Genomic DNA, 18234 nt, shown 5'->3' with positions numbered 1-18234 from the left:
TTTTAGCTGAGCATCCTCTGGAGAAATGCCGTTGTCTCTTTTGTGTTTGGAAATGAGGCTGATGGATATATGTAAGTTTTGGGGATACCTCTTTTTTAAGTACTGGAAAGATTCATATTTTTACATATTGTGTACATTTGCAAATAAAGATTATTACCCTTTACTTCCTACCAGCTTCCAAGTAATCAGGTATGCTTTATTTTCACAAATTAGTAGTTTCTAAAAGACCTAATGATAAAAATAGCTTTGTTTAGTATTACTGAGTGATCGTGATAAATCACTTACACATGTAAATATGGATGACATACAGGATGTCTGACATACAATGGATGATGTACATGGATGTCTGGTATAGTCTGAAAAATTAGGTGAGTTTTCAAAGTTTGTGACTTGAAAGTATTTTGAGAGGAATATGTGCTTTGAAAGGGAAATGAACTATTTTTGGGAATCCTTGGTAATGTAGTGATTTTTAGACCTGCTCAAATGCTGATATAAAACCAGATGGTAATACATCTTGAATATTTCAGAGAGAGCTTTAGTTTGGCTTTAAAATTACTTTTGTTTATAATCGGTAGGCAGCATGGAAAATGGCAATCCTGTTATGAACAAACCTTAAAAAAATCTGTTTTAATAATGAGGTTAGAAAGAGAACAGAAGTTCTGTTTCACAATTCAGGGTTTTGACATCATTGCTGTCTTTGTTAGAATGATTTAGGAAAGTGCATTCTGACTCTGAGGTTTGAATGAGTGTGAGTTCATTTTTAGGCACTCAATACATGTTCTGTGGGAAGTGAAGATATATTTGAAACATTCTCAGGGGAAAACCTTTCCTAAGATACACAGTTCCACTTTGAAAAAAAAATCCAAACCAAGATCTTCTCAGAAAAAGTTCTCTCAAAAATTTTGTGAATCAGTAGATTTAAGAATTGGAAAATTATCTGAAAGGAGTGATTTTTATACTTGGGAATTTTAAAATAAAGTATCTGATTGTTGTATAAACTCTTGACCCTTAAAAATGGTAGAATAAGTGTACTTATTCTTTTTAGTTTGTGAGTTCAAGAGTTGAGTGGAGAAGGCAATGGCACCCCACTCCAGTATTCCTGCCTGGACAATCCCATGGATGGAGGAGCCTGGTAGGCTGCAGTCCATGGGGTTACTAAGAGTCAGACACGACTGACCAACTTCACTTTCACTTTTCACTTTCATGCATTGGAGAAGGAAATGGCAACCCACTCCAGTGTTCTTGCCTGGAGAATCTCAGGGATCGGGGAGCCTGGTGGGCTGCTGTCTATGGGGTCGCACAGGGTCGGACACGACTGAAGCGACTTAGCGGCAGTAGCAGCCAAGAATTGAGAGATAGATAAAATGAAATTATAGGCTCTTGTATACACTCAGCAAAATATGTCTGGGAATTTATTATGGTATCTCTCAACTGACACATGTGTGAGGTGGGAAAGGCAAAAGACGCTCCAGTGGCCCTCTGGTGCCCTGAGAGAGACATCTAAAGAGTTACAGTGGCTAAAATGTGTGGTCTGACCTGGCCTTTGCCCCACCTTGCTCAGACATCCCAGCTTCCCAGGACTGGAGCTGGCATCTTTCAGCACAACTCATCTTCTGGTAGACCTTCATGTGGCCGAATCCTTAGAGGGCCTCACCAGCCATAAGGACTCATTTCCCAGAGTAGTGTTATTCATTGTTCGGTGTATTTTCTTCATCCCAGTTTTCCCCTTTGTGTCCCGCCTCCATTAGGTCATGATGCCTGTGAGACCCTCACTGCTCCTGCGGGTGAACCTAACTAAGACCCTGCACCAAAGGCAGGTGGCTTCCCTTCTGCTCCTAGGATGATCCTTTGTGTCCTTCGCTGTTCTTGCTTATTTTTCTTGATAAAAGAAGTGCGTGCACATTATGAAAGTTCATGAGGCCAGAAGTACACAGTGCCAGTCTCTTTCCCACCCTCAACTTTCTCTCAGTTACCACTCACCAATGATAAGCCTTGTTGCCAGGGTCTTGTATTTCCTTCTAGAGTTTCTCGGGGCGTGGGAAGCGCAGGTGTGGTCCCCGTGTGTACAGTCCCCCGTTGCTACTTAGGTTAGATATGGGGGCTTATTCTTGCTGATCTTTCAAGGAGCCCGGTCTCTTCCCAAGCTGCTGCTTCCCCAGGGTAGTGTGGTAGGGACTTTTCCGGAACAACTTCCCAGCCACCGCCGGTCTGGGCTGCTGTGCTGAGTGGGGAGGTGTGGGCAGGAAGTTTGTGAGCCACATTCTGGGCGTGTTTAGGGGGATAACTGGCTCCCCAGGAATGTGCGGGGCGAATGATAACCAGAGATGCTGATTCTGAGGGCTGGAAACCAGGAGGGAGGGACAGCTGAAATGCGGTTTGGGCACCTCTTGTGGACAACACGCCCTGCCTCCGGGTTCTTCCTTCCTGCTCCTCAAAGGTCCATGCCTCATCTCCCCACCCCAAAGAATGCCGGCTCACAGATGCTTAGGATTTTAGCCCCGCCCCTTTGCTCACCTAGAGGCCCCTTCGGATCTTGCCCCTCCTCCCTGGCTGAACTCGGCTCCTCCCATCCCTCCAGCCAAGCTTGCCCACAAATGCTTCTTGCAGTTCCTCTGATGCTGCATCCTGCTCTTCGCCCGAACATCCATGCACCTGCTCTGCCCTTGGCATCAGAGGCCATGTGTTCCTGCCCCCCATGCTTTGTTCTCTAGTCAAATTTTACTTGTCCCTCAAACTTGAGATGAAAGAGCCCCTAGTGCAGGAAGCCTCCCCTGACCCTCCATTTCCTGATGAAATGCGTTTTTGGAATATAGCCAATATTTTATACTATTAATGGAGGAAATATAATTCTTAAAAACTGTGAATCGCTATGTTGTATACCTGAAATGTACATAAGTAAGTAAACTATACCTCAATAAGAAATGATTTGAAAAATGGAAAGAAAAAAAAATGCCCTTGGTTTCCAGAGCTTTGTGGGCACGGGGCCGTGTTTCAGGAATGTGACACACGATACTTAAATCATTGTGTTGTCGCTCTGTGAACCCTCCTCAAAGGCAGGCCCCGACTTCTCCGGTCTACCTTCTCGGCCCCTAACACAGTTGGCGCTCAGATACTGGTTCAGTTAGTTCAGTTCAGTCTCTCTGTGTCCGAATCTTTGTGACCCCGTGGACTGCAGCTTGCCAGGCTTCCCTGTCCATCACCAACTCCCAGAGTGTGCTCAAACTCATGTCCATGCTATCCAACCATCTTGTCCTCTGTCATTCCCTTCTCCACCTGCCTTCAATCTTTCCCAGTATCAGGGTCTTTTCCAGTAAGCCAGTTCTTTGCATCAGGTGGCCAAATATTGGAGTTTCAGCTTCAGCGTCAGTCCTTCCCAGTGGATATTCAGGATTAATTTGCTTTAGGATCGACTAGTTTGATCTCCTTGCAGTCCAAGGGACTCTCAAGAGTCTTCTCCAACACCACAGTTCAAAAGCATCAATTCTTTGGTGCTCAGCTTTCTTTATAGTCCAACTCTCACATCCATACATCACTACTGGAAAAACCATAGCTTTGACAATACGGACCTTTGTTGGCAAAGTAATGTCTCTGCTTTTTAATATGCTGTCTAGGTTGCTCATAGCTTTTCTTCCAAGGAGCAAGTGTCTTTTAATTTCATGGATGCAGTCACCATCTGCAGTGATTTTGGAGTCCAAGAAAATAAAGTCTGTCACTGTTTCCATTGTTTCCCCATCTGTTTGCTATGAAGTGATGGGACTGGATGCTATGATCTTCGTTTTTTGAATGTTGAGTTTTAAGCCAGCTTTTTCACTCTCCTCTTTCACTTTTATCAAGAGGCTCTTGAGTTCCTCTTCGCTTTCTGCTATCATAAGGGTGGTGTCATCTGCATCTCTGAGGTTATTGATATTTCTCCCAGAAATCTTAATTCCAGCTTGTGCTTCATCCAGCCTGGTGTTTCACATGATGTCCTCTGCATATAAGTTAAATAAGCAGGGTGACAGCATACAGCCTTGATGTGCTCCTTTCCCGATCTGGAACCAGTCTGTTCCGTGTCCAGTTCTAACTGTAGCTTCTGATACTGATGTTTCAGATACTGGTTGGACTGGAGTAGTTTTTAACATCTCCCTGCTGAGGTCACTGTGGCTGCAGCAGGTTGAGGATGTATGTTTGCAGGTAAAAATCTCAGAAAAAGGAACGGCAGATTTTTCCAGTGAATGGAAACAAGCGGGAAAGCCAGTGGGGATGGGGGGGGATGCAGGGCCCTTGTCTCTCCCTCCCCCCACACCCCAACCCTCTGCTCTCCCTCTGCCTCCTCTTGGGCTGAGGGATCCAGGGTTCTATTGACCCAGACTCACTCATGGCTGTTGGGAGAGTGCATCTTCCCAGTCCCCAGGCTTACAATGAGCTGTTGTTTCCAGCCCACAGTGGAGGAGGGGTCTTAGCAGCTGCCCGCTTGTTCTCCCCTTTTCCCTGCATTCTGCACACAGCCTTTAATTAAAATGTGGCCAGGGTGTATTAGCACAGAGGCGTCCTTGTCACACAGCCCCGGCGCTGACTCCGGGAAGCTGAGCTGTGAGCCGCCTGGATTCCTCTTATTAGGCCGGGTGGGTCCTTGCTGCCTCCTTGCTTGTGTCTGGGCTCTGCTAACAAGCCTTCCAGAGTCTGTGGGAAACTCCTAAGGGCTTTTCCTGTCACCTCTCTGGCTCTTCCCAGGCACAGTTGTTAGCAGGTGGGACAAGAAGGGATTTTCTGGTCCACTTGTGCTTAGGGACTGTGATCTGGTCCTCTGCGGATTTCCCCTTGAAGGTGAAATTTCTGGCAGAGTCCTCCTTGGCAAGAGGTTATTTCCTGGTGCCCCGTCCTGAGGGCTGAAGATGAGGTTGAAGGGACAGAGAGGACCTCCTTTTCCCAGGAAAGGAAGCTGTTTCTCACTTTCTGCTGTTTCTTCCTGCGCGTCCTTCCAGGGTGTGGCTGTGTTCACCAGTCCTCAGCGAGCGCCTGTTGCCTGTCTGGTGTTCTGGGTACCACAGAGGACACGAGGCCTGGGACAGTCTCTCCTTCCCTTAAAAAGCTTGGGTCTAATGGGAGGGGGAGTCTGTGGATGTCGGAGCAAATGATAGAGTAGTGGGGTAGGACAGATAACCTGTCAGACGCATAGGATGCTCAAGAAAAGATATCACTGGTCTGTTCGAGAAAGCACAGTCTGCAGCCTCCCCAAGAAAGAATTCAAGGAAAATCAGAGCTATTAATGCAGAAGCTAAGGCCAGAGGCCAGAGTGCAGGATGACTTAGGAGGGGCTTTGAAAACTAAGATTTTGGAATAAAGTAAATGCACTAGAGGATTTTACCTTCAGTGAAGAGACGAACCAGAATAAACCCACCCATCAACCCAGGGAGACCGCTCAACTCTGTGTGTGGGGAGGCTTCTATTAGAATTTATAACCATGGGAATGACTGTGTGCTCATTTGTTTTTGGAATTTTCATAGGTTGCTTTCCTAAGAAATAGACTCTGACTCTGAGATTCACTGCAGGAGGTTTATTAGGAATGGGGGCTGGGAAAGGCTCCCAGGAGAAATTTCTGAAAGGAAGCAAGGGAAGCAGGATTGGGTGGGGGGAGAAGTTGACAGTGCTGTTCCCTCAGAGACTTGTCCCACAGGGACTTGAAGCTGGGATGGCCATTCAGAATTGTCTTACTGAAGCAAGGTTGCTAGACCCGTCATTGGTATGGGCTGCCTCATGCAGAAGTGTGACCTTGGGAGAGGCAGCTTCCTTCAGTAGAGGGCGGATCCAGGAGAGGGATGAGCTGTGAGCCATTGGCGGCCCTCATTCCTGGCAGCTGAAAGAATGAATGGGAAGTCCCTGAGGGAGAAGCCGGGGGGTACACCATGGCATTCTATATAGGTGCTCATCCTGCCTGGGTATCCTAGGAACCCTCAAGCTGAGATACTGACATGGATATGGTCCTATGTTGCAAATATCCCTGGAATGCCTGAAAGAAGCAAGTATAGAACCTCCACTGAGTCCCAGTAGCCTCATGTGGATGACACGCAACCAATGGTGAGCTCATAATTCAGCATTAGGAAGCTCCTGAGAAAGGATCTTAACTAGATGGCTAAGTCATACAGCAGCATGATTAGAACTCGATGAGAAGAGAATCTGATAGAATCTGTAAAATGCATATAGTTAATGACTAGACAATAAAAAAAGGAATCAAACACATGAAGGACACTGAAAAGAGCAACTGGGAAACAAACAAATAAATATCTATTTTTGTTGTTTTTGTGGAAGCCATAACATCAACGTAGTTTTGTTTTTTGCCGCACTGCACAGCATGAAGGATCTTAGTTCCTGACCAGGGATTGAACCTGTGCCCCCTGCATTGAGAGCACAGAGTCCTAACCACTGGACCACCAAGGAAGTCCCATGTGGATGTGATCTTTAAAGTTAGGAACTGTAGCAGCAAACTACCCCCCTCCCACCCTGCAGCTGTCTCTCCTGTTTCCTCCTCATCTCCATGCTGGCAATCACTTTGCCTCTCTAGTTGATTCTTGCATTTTCTTATACCTTTAAAAATAACAGGCTTCTAATGCCAGTTCTTGAATTTTTGTTGTTAAGGCGTTACTTGTTGACTTCCCAGCAGGGAAGAAGATAATTTACTCTCTACTGTCCTGGCCCCACACAGACATGCTGACTTCCTGAATTTCCATCCTTGCATAATAGTTATGGCTTGCATTATTATGACTACATAAATCTTGCTCACTGAGCTATATGGCAAAGAATGATTACCTCTTTCCTGCACCATTTTTTATTTTCTCTGGTTTTAGTATTTCATATGTAAGTTCTGTTTATTCCTATGTTTACTTTTCTCTGCATCTCTTTATTTTTTAAAAATATTTGTTTATCTTCGTTGCTGCTCTTGGACTTTCTCTAGTTGTGGCGAGGCTACTCTAGTTGTGCATTTTCTCACTGCAGTGGCTTCTCTTGTTGCAGAGTACGGGCTCTAGGACGTGCGGGTTTTAGTAGTTGCAGCACACGAGCTTAATTGCCCCACTGCATGTGGAGTCTTCCCCAACCAGGGACTGAACCCGTGTCCCCAGCATTGGCAGGCAGATTCTCAACCACTGGACCACCAGGGAAGTCCCTCTGCATCTCTTTCTTATTAAATTCTAATTCAGCATTTTTATTTCAACCTCAGCTTCTTTGTAATATTTTCAGATGCATCAATAATTCCGTCAGCGTTTTCTTTAAGAAATCTCTTTCAGAGCTGTTTGACATTTGTTAACCTGTTTGGGTTGCCCTTTCTATTTGATGGGCATCCTAGCATCACCCTTCATCGTGGATTTGGGCATTCCCTGTATTTCTCCTCTGTTGAGTCCCCTGTTTCCTGGATGCCATGTTTTTCTCTTTGGTTGACGTGCTTATCTTCTCTTAGCTCCCCTAGGAAGGGGCACATGGGAAGGGAAGCTTTTTCAAGCCTAAAATGTCATTAATATATCCTGACACTTGACTGATGGCTTAATAGAAAATTCTCAGTACAAATAATGTTCCTTAAGAGTTTTGAAGCTCTTATTTCTAGGGTTACTATTTAAGTCCTAAGCCTTTCTAAATCATAATCCTTTGTATGAAACTTACTGTGGCAAGGGCTTTTTCATGAATGTATGCCCCTCCTTTCTATTTTTTTTCCCATTTATCTTTTTCTGTCTCTTTGCGCTACATTCTGGGAAATTTCCTCCACTTTATACTCCTACGTTTCTATTGAGCTTTTCATTCTTACTGTCAAGTTTATTTTTAATTGGCTGCGTGTGCCTTTTAAAAAAATCATCCAACTCTTGTGTTACTGATCTTTTTCATAGACCTTTTCTTATCTTTTTGAGAAAATATTAATGACATTAAAAAAAACCTTTTTTCCTGGTTCTTGTATTGTCTTTCTCTGAGGTGCTATTTTTGCCATTTTCCTTGAGTTTATTGTTTTTGTGAGGAATCCTGTGAGCGGTAATCCTTGATAGTCTGCTCATATTAAGAGTGGGTTTAAAAAAAAAAGTGGATGTGTATCCTATGTTCATAGCAGCACTGTTTATGATAGTCATTCCCTCCCCCAAAAAACAAAAAATACAATAGTCAAGACATGGAAACAACCTAAATGTCTACCAATAATGAATGGATAAAGAAAGTATGTGTATATGACACAATGGAATACTACTCAGCCATGAAAAAGAATGAAATAATGCCATTGGCAGCAACATGGCTGGACCTAGAGATTATCATACTAAGTGAAGTCAGGCAAATGTCATGTGCTATCACTTATATGTGGAATCTGAAATATAACACAAATGAACTTACATATGAGACAGAAATAGACTCACAAACATAGGGAACAGACTTGTGGTGGCCAGTGGGAGGGGTCTGGGGGAGGGATGGATTGGGAGTTGGGGACTAGCAGGTTGAAACTGTTATACATAGAATGGATAAACAGCAAGGTCCTACTGTAAGGCACAGGGAACTAATTTCTGTATCCTGTGATAAACCATAGTGAAAAAATAAGAAGACAAAGATAGTGGGTATTTAAAAGCTGACTGGAGTTCTGAATATGTGGGTGGACTTTGTGGTGGACTGTTTTGTTGGGTGGATCCCAGTTTAATGCTTTCTGGTCCTTCCTCCTGGGCTTCTCAGGTTGCCCAGAGAAGGGCTTTCTGATCTGCCTGGAGGGTAGACACTTACTGCTTGAATTGTGTGTGCTGAGTTGAGGTGGAAGATTGAGATCTCATCATTCTATTTGGAATTCTTCACTTGGTCTGCTGGGTAAGAGTTCAGTTTGGTTTTCCTACCTTTAGCTGAGTCTGGTGTTCCTCAAATAAGAAACTGTTGTACCTTCTTCAGAGACTAGATCTCTAATGTCTGACAGGAGTTGGGGAGGGAACCTGGAAAGGGCTGTTTAAATAGATTTTGAACCAGTCATTCTGTTTTTAGTCTTCTCTTTGTTACACTGTGCTACCAGTTCTTCTTCTTTTTTTTTCTTCAGTGCCCTGATTGTAAATTGAGTTGTCTTTTTGCTTTCACACTGCTGTCTTAGGAGTTTGCTTTCTGGAGTCTTGTTAAATCAATTACTAGTTGCCCATACGTTTTCTAGCATCTAAAAATTGTTTTTATTGCTTCTTCCTTTTTCTTTTTCTAATGGGTTTGTCTTTTTTTTTTTTTTTTTAATCTTTCTACTCTTAGTTTAGAATTTTTTTAGGGGAAGCAAAGGGGCTTTTCTAGTGGCTCAGATGGTAAAGAATCTGCCTTTAGTGCAGGAGACCCAGGTTCAATCCCTGGGTCGGAAAATCCGCTGGAGAAGGAAATGGCAGCCCGTTCCAGTACTCTTGCCTGGAAAATCCCATGGACAGAGGAGCCTGGTAGGCTACAGTCCATGGGATTGCAGAGAGTTGGACACGACTGAGTGACTTCAGGGGAAACAAAAGTAACTGTGAGGAACCATCCTGCCATATTTCCCTGGAAATGTCAAACACAGCAGTTTATAATGAAAATAGTAATACTAAGTGAATTAGAAACCAATGAGAAATAAATGTGAGCCAAAATATAGTCTGAGAAACCTACCCAGAATGTAGCCCAGAGTGATACTTCTCTTTCATATTTTCTAAGAGACATGAAGTTAGGAAAATTTCTAATATAAATGAATAAGAATTCTAAAAATAGAAAAAAGAGGAAATAGAGAATAATCATTTTTTTTAGAGGTGTCTGAGACTGTTTTGGAATTGGTGGAAATTTAAAAATTGATGTCTTTGAACTACATCATGCTGCCCATTGTGTGAGTGACTTGATGTCAGAGATTTTAAAATAAGAAAGAAAAGTACACCAAGATCATGTCTCTTTCATTTAAAAAGGTGCTGGGCACAACCTATCAAATTGATTTTATGTGCCACCAGTGGGTTGTAACTTTCAGTTTAAAGGACACTGATCCAGTGGGTCAGTATAGAACCACGCGTCCAACAAGTCTGTTTAATGTTATGGAACATTTATAAATGTGACCGCTTCCATGGTTACAAAAGAAGTCTCATTCAGTTACTCAGAATTTGTATTTTACAGTGTTGTCTGTTCATAATGCAATGAACATTTGAAATAGCATGTAGCTAAAATGCTTCGATTATGTCACAACATATGTGGGAAATTAACACCTTTCTGAGTATCACTGGGGGAGAGGTGCTAAATATTTAAAAATATTTAGAACTTAAAGTGAGATAAAAATTGATGAGCAAAACTATCTAAAACAAGAGACTGAGAAACAGAAAAGCAGTAAATCCAAAATAGGTGAAAGGAAGAAAACAGTACCTTTAAGAGTACAAATTAATGAAAGAGAAAAGGATAAAATAGAATCAATAATACTAAAAGCTGTTTAAGACTAATAAAGTAGGTTCAGCTCTAGTCAAACTGATCATAACAGAAAAGGAATGAATGAAAAGTAATTGCAAGTTAAATGAGGAGTAATAATTAGGAATAAAGAAAAACGTAGTCAATTAGACTATTTACAGGTTTATGCCGTAAGTCTGAAAGCTTAGGTGAAATGCATAGTTTTCTAGAATCATAGTCTGTTATGATTGACTCAAGGGGAAAAGTGACTAAGTATGCTTGATTTAAATTAAAGAAGTTAATCTAAGCCGTTGGCTCTCATCCAGGTATGATTTTGCACCTAACTCCCTGCCCCACCCTCCCAGAGGGCATTTGGCAATGTCAGGAGACATGTTCGGTTGTCACAACTGGGGCTACGAATGCGACTGTCATCTGGCTGGCAGAGGCCAGGGATGCTGCGAAACATCCCACAATGCATGGGGCAGTCTCCCACAGAACAAAGAATTGCCTGGCTCAAAATATCATCCTCTGTCATCCTCTTCTCCTCCTGCCTTCAATCTTTCCCAGCATCAGGGTCTTTTCCAATGAGTTGGCTCTTTGCATCAGGGGGCCAAAATATTGAAGCTTCAGCATCAGTCCTTCCAATGAATATTCAGGGTTGATTTCCTTTAGGATTGACTGGTTTGATCTCAGTGCAGTCCAAGGGACTCTCAAGAGTCTTCCCCAGCACCACAGTTCAAAGGCATCAATTCTTCTGTGCTCAGTCTTTTTTATTATCCAGCTCTCACATCCCTACATGACTACTGGAAAAGCTATAGCTTTGACTGTGTGGACTTTTGAGGCAAAGTAATGTCTCTGCTTTTCAATATGCTGTGTTCAGTTCAGTTCAGCTGCTCAGTTGTATCTGATTCTTTGCAACCCCATGGACTGCAGCATGCCAGGCGCAGATGACATCACCCTTATGGTAGAAAGTGAAGAAGAACTAAAGAGCCTGTTGATAAAAGTGAAAGAGGAGAGGGGAAAAGTTGGCTTAAAGCTCAACATTCAAAAGACTTAAGTTCATGGCATTCAGTCCCATCAGTTCAGTTCAGTCAGTCAGTCATATCCACCTCTTTGCGAGCCCATGAACCGCAGCATGCCAGGCCTCCCTGTCCATCACCAACTGCCAGAGTCCACCCAAACCCATGTCCATTGAGTTGGTGATGCCATTCAACCATCTCATCCTCTGTTGTCCCCTTTTCCTTCTGCCCTTAATCTTTCCCAGCATCAGGGTCTTTTCAGATGAGTCAGCTCTTCGCATCAGGTGGCCAAAGTATTGGAGTTTCAGCTTCAACATCTGTCCTTCCAGTGAATACCCAGGACTGATTTCCTTTAGGATGGACTGGTTGGATCTTCTTGCACTTCATGGCAAATAGATGGGGAAACAATGGAAGCAGTGAGAGATTTTATTTTTTGGAGCTCTAAAATCACTGCAGATGGTGACTGCAGCCATGAAATTAAAAGAAACTTGCTCCTTGGAAGAAAAACCATGACCAACCTAAACAGAATATTAAAAAGCAGAGACATTACTTTGCGACAAAGGCCCGTCTTTTCAAAGCTATGGTTTTTCTAGTAGTCATGTAGGGTTGTGAGGGTTAGACTATAAAGAAAGCTGAGCACTGAAGAATTGATGCTTTTGAACTGTGGTATTGGAGAAGACTCTTGAGAGTCCCTTGGACTGCAAGGAGATCCAGCCAGTCAATATGCTGTGTAGGTTTGTCATTGCTTTTCTTCCAAGGAGCAAGCATCTTTTAATTTCATGGCTGCAGTCACCATCCATAGTGATTTTGGAGCCCAGGAAAATAACATCTGTCACTGTTTCCATTGTTTCCCCATCTATTTGCCATGAAGTGATAGGACTGGATGCCATGGTCTTCATTTTTTGAATGTTGTGTTTTAAGCCAACTTTTTCACTCTCTTCTTTCACCTTCATCAAGAAGCTCTTCAGTTCCTCTTTGCTTTCTGCCCAGGAGTAGAATTTTTAATTTTCATCACAATACTATGTCTTATACTAACAAACCAAAAGTAATAAATCTAATATACACACAGTTCCTTAAGTTATAAAATATTAAAGTGCATTAAATAAAATCTGAATAAAGAAAGAAATCCTGTTTTCATGATGGGGAAGACAATAAAGATATCAATTTTCCTTATATTAACCTGAATACATGCAATTTTGCTAAGAATTCCAATAATTTTTTTCTAGTAAAGCTGTAAAATTTATGTGGGGGAATAAGGGCTAAATATAGTTAAAGTGATTTTGAAGAACAAGGTACATGGACTTGTCAAAACTTTAAACAGTAGAGCAGTTGAGGACTTCTGTGGTGGTCTACTGGTTAAGACTCAATGCTTCCACTTCAGGGGATGCAGGTTCAATCCTTGGTCAGAACTAGAGATCCTGCATGCTGATCCATGCTGCATGGCATGGCCAAAAAATAACAACGACAAAAAAACTAGAGCAGTTGAGATTATGATATTTTTAGGGACAAATAGACCAAGGAAGTAAAGTAGGGAGTTCAGAATTAGTACCACACATATGGAAATTTGATATGTGAGAGAGCTAGCGTCACAGATTGGGGAGGGAACTAACAGTACTGAAACAATTGGCTGTCTGTGCAGAAAAAAGGAACATAAATTTCTACCTCCCACCACAGACAAATATAAATTCCAAGTGAGTTAAGACATTATACCTGAAAAGCAGGAATCTAAAACTTTTAAATGAAAGTATGAGAATATGCATATGACCTGGCAGTAAAGAAAGTTTTAAAATTTAAGACACAGAGAGCGCAAACATCAGTTAATTTAACTACAACAATAAAAAATGAATAAATTTAACATTAGTAAAATAAACATTCATAAATTTGTCTGCAAGCAGACTGAAATCTTTGTGCATAAGAAAGAACTATATAAAATGAAAGATGAGCCTACAACTGGGAGAAGATATTTACAGAGCAACAACTTTCATATGTGTTCAAGGAGATGCACAGACCGTTCACAGCACTTTTGTTTGTAATGGCAAAAAACTCCGAGGGAGACAGATGTCCATTAACAGGAGAACTGATAAACTGTGTCTTAATTCTGTGACTCTCTCTATATAGCATCACTTTTCAGCTTTCTGAGATCCAGGGTACCCTTTTTATAACTGACATATATATATATTTAAATTTTTTTATTTATTTATTTTTGGCTGTGCTGGGTCTTCAGCGCTGTGCATGAACGTTCTCTAGTTGTAGAGAGCAGGGGCTACTATCTAGTTGCGGTCCACGGGCTTCTCATTGCAGTGGCTTCTCTTGTTGCGGAGCGTAGGCTGTAGGGCATGGGGGCTTCAGTAGTTGTGGCTCATGAGCTTAGTTGCCCCGAGGCACGTGGGATCTTCCCAGACCAGGGACTGAATCCATGTTCCCTGCATTGGCAGGTGGATTGTTAACCACTGGACTACCAAGGAAGTCCTATAACTTATATTTTATCATACCTATTCTACTATCGTCAAATAAACTCCCATCTATACATACAATTTATAAAAATAGCATTATATCCTAAATGCAAAGTAATGGAGAAATAAAAGCAAGATAATTTTGAAGAAAATAGTGTATATGTGACTGTATAGATCCTTGGTATGATGATATTTTTAGATACAGTTAAGCAGTTAGTTGTTTACACTTGTGTATAAGGAGGAAATTGGGATCCAAGAGAGATTTCATTGTTTACATTTTTTACATGTCTACAAAATGTAGGGCATTTTGAAAGAAGAACTGAAGAGGTTGATGATGTTGATGTGCACATGTAGAGTCATCACAAATTTGACACCTACGAGGACAGAGTGATACAAGTGTCTTGTATTGTGTCTTGAAAACCTGGAATGGAATTGCGATTAGTGACCTAATATTTTGAACTAGTTTATAACTCTGTTAAAGTCTCACTAAAACCAATCATACTGTCCTTTTCATTTACATGGTATTTCCTGTAAAAAATCAGTGTATATATAAAACTATGCAAAAGAAAACAAAGTTTCCTGTAGAGGTAAAATAGAATTGAGTTTTAGGCTCAGACACTTTTTCACCTAAATGAGTATCTTGTGGGTTTTCTGAAATCCTATGGGAAAAGAGAACATTTTTCATTGCGCAGGAGTCTCTTCAACATTTTAGAATATTAAGATCCGTGGCTCCCTCTCATTCACTAAATACTACCATCTCCTCAGGCCCACATTTAACAACCAGTGACAACCCAACACATTCCCAACATTACCGCTAGTGTTCTGTTGAGAACTGCTCAACTAGAACTTCTAATGCGGATTCATTGGAAAACAGTGCTTAATAATGGAGGAGTCTACCAATGATATAATCTTAACTAATACTAATGTATTGTGAACTATTGCACTGTTTGTGGATACAGAAGTGTAACAACAAACATGGGAATGGTAAGGTAAACTCAGGACGGTGTCTTGCTTGGAGTGGTTGGACACAAGGGATCAATGAAGGATATAAAGAAGTCTTTATCCGTAACTGTAATGTTCACAATCCTCCCCACCCCCCCACCCGAAAACAAAAGTAACAAACAAAAACCAACTCCAAAAAGTACCCTTTTGGTGTAAATATAGTGAAGTGTTAAGATTTCTCAAAACTGATGGTATGTGTATAGGTGTCCATTCTTTTATTGTTGGATCCTCACCGTATAATGTCAAGCGGGACAAAAAAGGGGACAACTAAGATAAAGGTCAGATAAATGATTAAGGTTGTATCTGTACTTAATTTTTGCTTCCATCCCTCCCCGCTTTTTTGCCATTGTCTACTGAATCCTTACTATGAATTAGTAACCTTTTCTTTCTCCTCCACTGTTTTCCATAGCATCTAATTTGAAATATTCTTTTCCTCACAGTATATACCCATAAGCAGTCAGTGAAGGTATTCTTTTCATATACTCCCTCCCTGCTTCTTCTCTCTTTAAAATATTATGTAGTATTCACATTGTCAGATCAATGTGTTTGGAATTCCCTGGTAGCTCAGTCGGTAAGGAATCTGACTGCAGTGCAGGAGACCTGGGTTCGATCCCTGAGTTGGGAAGATCCCTGGAGAAGGAAATGGCAACCCACTCCAGTATTCTTGCCTGGAGAATCCCCTGGATGGAGGAGCTTGATGGGCTACAGTTCATGGTGTCACAAGAGTTGGATATGACTTAGTGACTAAATCACCAACCACTATATTGTATTTCTTACAGCCATCATTTAGTCTTAGTTTTACAGGTAAATACTGTATTGTTGTATATTGTATATTGTTGAGAGTCGCTGCCAGTCCTTATACTGATGTTTCATTTCAGTTCTTTCTCTGCTAGATTCCTCAGGGAGAATTCATGGGAACATTTCTCGAACTCTTCCACGTATATAATATTTTTTTTACCTTTATACCTGAAGTTCATTTTGGCTGAATATAAAATCCTTGGTTCACTTCCCCCCACACCCGCCAAATATCTTAAATATGTTACATCAATGTCTTATGATATAAGGCATTGCTGTCAATGTTTAAGGACATTGATTTTCTTTCTTAATGATTTGATCATTTTCTCAGATGCCTAAATAATAACTTTCAAAAAAATGACCAAGAGTCTTCCCAAACTATATCTCAGTGGTTGCTTTCTGGATTCAACTTTTCCCAGATAGAAGGTGTATCTTGGTGTCTTTCTATTTCAGAAATGTTTCTTAAAGTATCATTTTTAGTATTCTATTCTGTTGCTTTGGTTTTATACCTTAGAAACTTCAGTGGTAGGTCTGTTGGATCTTCTTTACCTGTCATCTATATCTGTTGCTCATTTGCTTGCTCAGTCATATCTGACTCTTGATGACTCCATGGACTGTAGCCTTCCAGGCTCCTGTGTCCATGGGATTTTTCCAGCAGGAGTACTGGTGTGGGTTGCCATTTCCTTCTCCAGGGGATCTTCCGACCCAGGGATTGAACCTGTGTCTCCTGCATTTGCAGGCAGATTCCTTATCACTGAGCTACCTGGGAAGCCCTCTATATCTCTTAATTTTCCTCAAATCATTTTATCTTTCAATTCTTTTTGAGTTTAAAGATTTCCTTCCTTTCCATTTTCTAGAAAATAGCATTACTATTTATTTGTTCTTGTCATTCTAATGTTCTCTTCATTGCTGAAATGAAAATTTTCTTCTGGCTTTAAGCCTTTGCTGAGTTCTCTCATCTGTTTTTTCAGATGTTTTGTTTCTGCAGTCACGTGTTTCTGAAATTTTAAATTCTGGTGTGTATATATTTCCAAATGGGCTTCCCAGGTGGCGCTAGTGGTAGAGAACCTACGTGCCAATGCGGAAGACATAAGAGAGATGGGTTCGATCCCTGGGTCAGGAAGATCCCATGGAGGAGGGTATGGCAACCCATTCCAGTATTCTTGCCTGGAGAATCCCGTGGTCAGAGGAGCCTGGTGGGCAACAGTTCATAGGGTCACAAAGAGTCAGACACGACTGAAGCGACTTAGCTTAGCATACACATATTTCCATACACATGCCACTTTCTTTATTTCTCCGTACTCCTTTTTGAGATACTATGTTAGAGTTTGCATCACTTTGGTAAGTGTGTACTTTGCATCACTTTTTCCTAGTATGTGCTCACCACATATAGGGATATTTTCCTGCTTCTCATTCTTTTATTTACTTGAATAATATTTGAATGCAATCTTTTTCTGTGACTCATGTTTAAGTAAAACAAGACCTCCTTTACTTTTATGAGGAAGGATAAGTCTGGAGAGCTTTTTGAGCATGAGAGTTTCTAGACCTTTTTTTTTTTTTTTTCCTATAAAGCAATTAAAAAAAATATGGCCTCCTTCTCTGGCCTTCTCCTCTTTGGTTTTGCTCCTGTTCCTCATCTGTCATTAAGATAGAGTTTTTCTTTGCCCCAGTTGCTTGTGGCCTATTTAGTTTGGATTCTGCTTCTAGTAATTTCTTCTAAGTGTAGAGCTCGGTCCTAAGAGAGAGATTTGCCTTTGGTTCAGCACACATAGCTTTAGCAGACTTAATTGCTGTCCTGTGTCCCTGAGTTGGAGTTTGTAAGACTTTCTTGCACTTTGGACTGCCTTCTCAGATTGATTTACTACTAATTCCAGTGGTTATCTGTTTTAATTTGGCAGTTTCCCCCTGTTTCTTCTTTTTTAAAAAAATCTATTTATTTATTTGGCTGTGCCTGGTTTTAGTTGCAGCATGTGGAATCTTAGTTTCCTAACCAGGGATTGAACCTGGGCCCCCTGTAGTGGGAGCATGGAGTCTTAACCACTAGATCACCAGGGAAGTCCCTCTGTTTTCTTGATAATTTCTGATCAGTGTTCAGATAAATACTGATCACAGTATTCAGGTCAGTGTTTATATTTTATGTTTTCTGGCAATGCCTTTCAGCTAGTTTTGTTGTCAGTGTTTGAGTTTTTGTTTTATTTTTATCCTACTTTCTCTGATGTTTTTATTAGGGGACTTCAGAGAGATTAATAAACACTAACTACTGCCACTTCCATTTTTCCAAAAAAAAAAAAAGAAACCCTTGGAGTTTATATTTCTTACTTGGTCTGTTTTGCATGGTGCTTTTTTTTAAGCCAAGGAAATTTCTGGCATTTCTGTTACTTACATTTAGAAACATTATAGCATTTTTCTATGACAAGTGAACTTTGTTTATTTGATGAAGTACATTTTCAAAATGGAGACTTTTTGCCTTTTTTTTTTTTTTTAAAAGAATAATGTGTATATATATTTTGTGAGCTCATTTTGTGAGTGTTTGGATCTAATCCCAGGTTATTCTTTCCTGGGAACGAGGAAATCTGGTATCAGAACTGAAGAGATATTTATTATTGAATAATTGATGTACC

At 41.1% G+C, this 18234-nt stretch overlaps 1 protein-coding gene and 1 non-coding gene across 2 annotated transcripts in view; one reads left to right on the top strand and one right to left on the bottom strand.

Annotated features, from left to right (window-relative positions):
* TMEM163 (transmembrane protein 163) overlaps positions 1-18234 on the top strand; it is a 259679-nt gene that overhangs the window by 9653 nt on the left and 231792 nt on the right. The gene's annotated exons all lie outside the window — the stretch shown is intronic.
* On the bottom strand, positions 6345-6417 carry TRNAE-CUC (transfer RNA glutamic acid (anticodon CUC)). The gene has a single exon. It is a non-coding gene; the product is annotated as a tRNA-Glu (tRNA).

This window comes from Muntiacus reevesi, chromosome 3 (assembly GCF_963930625.1).
Source record: "Muntiacus reevesi chromosome 3, mMunRee1.1, whole genome shotgun sequence".
Taxonomy (NCBI): Eukaryota; Metazoa; Chordata; class Mammalia; order Artiodactyla; family Cervidae; genus Muntiacus; species Muntiacus reevesi.
Note: the sequence above shows the minus strand (reverse complement) of the source record. Positions and strands in the feature narration are given on the sequence as shown.